The 6,000-nt window shown below is 41.0% G+C and overlaps 1 protein-coding gene across 2 annotated transcripts in view; it reads right to left on the bottom strand.

Annotated features, from left to right (window-relative positions):
• The window catches only part of klc3 (kinesin light chain 3), a 30,888-nt gene extending 29,522 nt beyond the window's left edge, over window positions 1-1,366 (bottom strand). For both annotated transcript variants that reach the window (XR_013793020.1, XM_079559793.1), the window contains exon 1: window positions 1,238-1,366. The gene's annotated coding sequence lies outside the window, so the exon portion shown is untranslated. The remainder of the gene's footprint in view (window positions 1-1,237) is intronic.
• Window positions 1,367-6,000: the final 4,634 nt, after the last annotated feature.

The following is a 6,000-nucleotide window of genomic DNA, read 5'->3' as shown; positions in this document are numbered from 1 at the left end:
CGTATCGGAAAAAGTATCCTTCAGGAAACCGAGTATTGTTAACATACCGGTATCGGAAAAAAAGAATGTTACCCAGCCCTAGTCAGGGGATTCAACATTTGACTTGACTTGAAACATTATTACCTAATTCATTTAATCTGTCCTATAAAGAGAGTTAATTAATTGACAACTAATGGATTATTGAAATAGTTGGCGTTCTAGTCATGGATGAATGTTTTACATTGACTCTAAAAGGGCAAAAAATGACATTAAAATTAAGTATATGTTTAGATGAAAAACAACATTGTTTTTAAAGTGAGTGTAGAATGTTCTGCACACATGATCTGTCAATGATCCAATCAGAACGCAGAACTCCAGATGAATGCAGTTTGGAAATAAACTTCCTCAGTCCCAGTTCCTGTCCCTGATAAAGTCTCAGTCAGTGCCAGTGCAGCCTCCAGTCATTAAAGCTCAGTGGCTGAGCTCGGCAGGTTCTTAGCTCTCTGATGTTTGTGTGTTCATGTGGAGCAAACCAAGTTCAGCTGTAGAGACCTTTTTCACACACTAGGAGCCTTCTACAAACATTCACCTGAAGTGTACTCCATCGACCCCTCCCCAAGCAGCGCTTTATCTTAATGTAGCAAAAGGTTAGAAAAGAAATATCACATTTTCATGCGCCTTACGCAGCCAAGCGATCCATCGATTCACCGTGCCAATAATCTGGAGGTGAATGGATTACTGTGTGTACTATGTTTGTGTACTATGTTTGTTTTAGAGGATATTTACTTTGACCGTGCGGACTTCAGTAACCTGCTCTCTTAGTGGGTGAACAGTGAGCTCCCATTTGACAGACCTTAACACTCAAACTCTTAGTGCTAAGACTTTCCCCGAGCACTGCACTACTTCCATTAGAGTCCAGTTATTTTAAAGTCATGCTACTTTGCTTGAACCAATATTTTTGACAACTACCCACAAGGAGTGTGAGAAGATGAGTGGACAGTGGTGTCCGTGAGTCAGATGAGCTCAGCACTGAGCTCAGTCAACACTGTTGCACTGAGCACAGTGCTGAGCTCAGGTGACAGAGGGAGGCGCTCGGCTCGGGTCAGTGTCAGTGCGTGAGGATTAATGGCTTTGTGCCGCTGTGACAACAGAGGCTCCGCTCGTCCCAAACAAACAGGCCTCTGCGCTCCGCCGCTCTCCCTCCTCACAGAACCGCAGCGCCCGAGCCAGGACCACGCGCGCACCTGTCCAAAGTTACCTGGAGGATCCACGCGCCCGACCTCGTGCGTCTCCAACCAGCCCTGTAGTTGCGCGTGCCCCTGAGCGCGCGCGCGTCCCGCACACATCCGCGCGGAGATGCCTTGTACCTTGGACCGAGCTCGGACCCTTTTGTATTATAGATCCATGGGTCAGACGGGTCCAGTCCGGGTCCAGTCCGGGTCCAGTCCGGGTCCAGTCCGGGTCCAGTCCGGGTCCAGTCCGGGTCAAAACATCCACCTGCTGCAGCCTGAGCTCCCTCTTCCGCCTGAGGACACACAACATCCGCTGAGGATCTTCACAATAAAAGCCGCGGGTTTCGTGCTGCCTTCATGTGCTCTGATAAAGATGGTCCTTGTGTTCAAGTGCTTTGGTGTCGAAGCAAAGTGACACATAATAAACAAATAGAAACAAATGTAAACAAATATAAACAAATATAAACAAATATAAACAAATATAAATAAATATAAACAAATATAAACAAATATAAACAAATGTAAACAAATATAAATAAATATAAATAAATATAAACAAATATAAATAAATATAAACAAATATAAACAAATGTAAACAAATATAAACAAATGTAAACAAATATAAACAAATATAAACAAATATAAACTAATGTAAACTAATATAAACAAATGTAAACAAATATAAACAAATGTAAACTAATATAAACAAATATAAACAAATATAAACAAATATAAACAAATATAAACAAATATAAATAAATATAAACAAATATAAACAAATATAAACAAATATAAACAAATGTAAACAAATATAAACAAATATAAACAAATATAAACAAATATAAACAAATATAAACAAATATAAACAAATATAAATAAATATAAACAAATATAAACAAGAAGCTTAATAGTTGAACGCACTGTGTCGGCTTCAGAACCATCAGCCAAAAGACATAAATGTGTCGTCGCTGCTCTCTGTGGTGAAAGGTCAAAGGTTATCTCATCTCGGGAACTCAGGCATCAAAATGATCTCCCAGTTTCCCAGAGGAAAAACGAAATGAGGAGGCGTTCATGAGACCACATGAAGGCAGCAGAACTCCCAGAAAGATTACCTCCAAATGTATTACGAACAACAATGTGCCCGCTCTAAACTGAGACTAAATCTAGGCTCAATTTGATCTCATTTATCTCATTTATTTATGTGATGAATCTTCAGTCACTTCAGTCATAGACAGGGAAGTTGACAGACTTGCTGGGGCCCGGGGCAAGAAAATGTCATATGGGCCCCCATTTGGGACTACGCCACCGTGCCATCCCTGCGGTCATAAAATCAAACAATCAAACACACTCCAAAAATATTCTACATGGCAAAAAATGTATCGCAATAACCACAATGCTTTACAAGCAATGACAATGTTAACACATCCTTAAGACAGCAAACCATTCGGCGACAAACTCATCAAACATGCTTCAACTGCAAATGACTTTTTATATTATTTCATCTTTCTCTATTCATCACATCTGTCACAAAAAAGAAGCTGTGTTAAAACTGGTCCAGTTTGCTTTTAACACATAAACTTTCACCTGGAAACAAATATGTCCTAATCTTTACAATGAGGAGTGTCATAATCTCACTAATCAAACCTGTCTCCATTATGGGAAATTGTAACTTCACCAATGACTTGACCAATTTTCTCAAAATCTCAAGCCAACATGTAGCAGTGCAGAAGTTGGTTTGTCCTGTCCCCATGTGCTCACACTGCTTTCCCTTCACACTCATCACTTGGGCTTCTGTGTAAGGATAAGCCACACAGCATCACATAAAGGCGGTGTTGCAAATTCTCGATTATAGTTGACCAGGTGGGAGGAGTTTATGGTTGCTAGGTAATGGAGCGCCATAAATAGTTGAGCAGTCAGGTAGCTCAGGGTTGCATTTGTACGATGTACGATCAATAATTGAAAAAAGCCCTAAATGTAGGATCATTTCAGAGCGCCGGATAAAGTCTGATTAATGCACTGTCCTGCTCTGATCTGGAGTCAGACTGAGCCTCCGTATTCACGTAGGTGTAATATCTGCAGCCAGAAGGAGAGACTGTCCCTGGATCAGTTTTACACTTCCACGATCGCTTTAGGTGTGTTTGAGATGAGCCAGACAGACGCAGTTTTACAGCGACTGCAGACTCTCGGTGCCGGTTAGATTTATGTCCGACTTGCTCCATAGGCTCTGATGTCACGGGCACGTGGGGCACGGAAAGATCGTGAGACCCCAACGAGAGCAGCCGACTGGATCAGCCACTGCATCTCTCCAGAGGCAACTGCAGCGGCTCCACGGCCCCGTGCATGATGGGAAAACACCCACCTGTCCTCACGCTCAGGTGATTGGATACGAGTCTGTGTGATCAGAAACGTGCTCCTCGCCCCCTCCTCTCTCCTCTTTAGATCTGAACAAATAAACTATGACTGAAACTATTAAAGTTCTGCATCGCCCCTAAAACAGAGCTCATGTTTGATGCTTTTCAGAACAACTCGTGACTTAAAAGGAAATATTTGATCATCCTGGTGAGCCAACCGCATCTCGAATGAACTTATTCACTCAGTGGATAGAATTCACTGTTTTACTCAAGTAGTCTCTTAGAGTACTGTTGCTTCAAAAGTACAGTACAACTAAACTAGGCTTGAAGCAAGTAGAAGTTATAAATGTACTCAAAAAGGGCATTTCCCCTCGAGCAGTTTCCTACTTGTAATTGTTAGAAGTACCTCAAAAGCCTAAAGGACTTTTCAGACTGCGCTGTGGTTCCAATAGATCAGGGAGGGGCTAGTATTCTGTGTATTGAATATGTCATTGCTTTATATATATATACAGTATATATAGATATAGATATAGATATAGATATAGATATACAGATATATATATGACACAGTGGGGTAAAATAAAGTATACAAAATGGTATAGAAAGTCTATGGGGAACTGACCAAGCTGACATAGATCACACACAGGTTAGTCATCAGGTCAACATGGCGCCTTCATTGTCGATCATGGTGGTCGGTACAACTCTCCAGGATGAATTGTTCTGTTGGTTTTCTGGTGAGAATCAGCCAAACAATTGATCTTGGAGCATCCAAGAGACCACTGTGACGGAAAGTAAAGGCGCTATGCTGACCACTCATACAGCAGCTGGGTCACTATAAGGTCAAATACACAGAAGAATCATCTGGTTTTTGTTTATTTATTTTTCTGCATAAAAGTTGTATCATGATTTTCCTTGCAGTGGAATGAAATTGATTTGACCCTCTTTTCATAAATGGTAAAAGAAGAGATTTGTGAAGATCTAGCAGGTAAGTTGATGTCAGCATGTGTTGACCTGGAACTCATCCCGGTGAAGAATCAGGATGTTAGACATGAGTTTGGAAAGTTGGGAATGAGTTTGGAGCACACAAAACAACTGGACTATTGCCTGAGTGAGGAAATGAAATGTCAACAGCATGAGAGGAGCCAATGTGGAGGTCTGGAGCAGCCTGTGTTTGTCCAGCAGGTGGCGCAAGCCTAATGTGTTGAGCCCTTATAAGACGTCCCTCCCCCGGACCTCCCTCCTTCCCCCAGTGTAGCAGCTATGAGAGTACCTCCTGCCTGGACGGTACCTGGGGTTAAAGGGGTCGAGGCGGGATTATACCCTGGGAATAATATAATATTATGATATTATTATAATGATATTATAATATCCCAGGCCTAATCATACCCCATAACCTAGTGTTGAGTGAAATACACAAGTTCTCTATTTGTTCAGCATTTTTTCACAAATCATTCACACTATGTTAATATTCAAGCACATTATGACACCACTTTGTGGTGCAAGAAAAAGGCCTCCCTATTTTCTCATGAAGGAGCTCTTTTGAGCTTGTCCAATAGTAATGTCCCCTGAGTCCAGCCCTCAGTCTGTCCCTGCGACTGTCCATCACTAACACTTTCTATCGCTTTACTTTACCCAAAGCCTTTCATTTATCAAACACAATTTAGAAGACAGACTCCGCCCACCCGGGAGGCATCAGGTGCATGAGTCCAGATAACTTAAGTATAAAAATAAAAAGCTAGTAGCTAGTTGATTGAATAACTCTCTGACACTCTCTCAAAGTATTCAAATATTATATTATATACAGTGCCTCTCGAAAGTACTAATACACCTTGAACTTTTGCACATTTTGTCATGTTTACAACCCTAAACATAAAGATTTTATTTTGTTTTTTTTACTGAAAGTTCACACACAAGTAAAAGACAACTGTGAAGTGAAAGTGATTCTACATGATTCTGTTATTTTTCAAAAAATAGAAAAGTGAAAAGTGGGGCTTGCATAAGTATTCATAAAGATGAATGAATACTTTGTGGAACCCCCTTTTACTGCAATAACAGCAGCAAGTCTTTTGGGGTTTGACTCTACAAGATTAGCACATGTAGAGACTGACATTTTAGCCCATTCATCTTTACAAAACAACTCCAGCTCTGTCACATTAGAAGGAGAGCGTTTGTGAACAGCAGTTTTCAGATTATTCCACAGATTTTCAATAGGATTTAGGTCAGGACTTTGACTGGGCCATTCTAACACATTAATATGTTTGTTTTTGTAGATTTATCTTTGTGTTTAGGGTCATTGTCCTGCTGAAGGTGAATCTCCGCCCCAGCCTCAGTTCTCTTGTGACTCCAGCAGGTTTTCCTCCAAAATGTCCCAGTATTTGACTCCATCATCTTCACAACTATTCTTACAGTCTCCCCAGTCCCCGCTGAGGAAAAGCAGC

This window comes from Gobius niger, assembly GCF_951799975.1.
Source record: "Gobius niger genome assembly, chromosome: 1".
In the NCBI taxonomy this organism is placed as follows: Eukaryota; Metazoa; Chordata; class Actinopteri; order Gobiiformes; family Gobiidae; genus Gobius; species Gobius niger.
The sequence above is the reverse complement of the archived record's forward strand: the minus strand, read 5'-3'. Positions and strand labels throughout refer to the sequence as shown.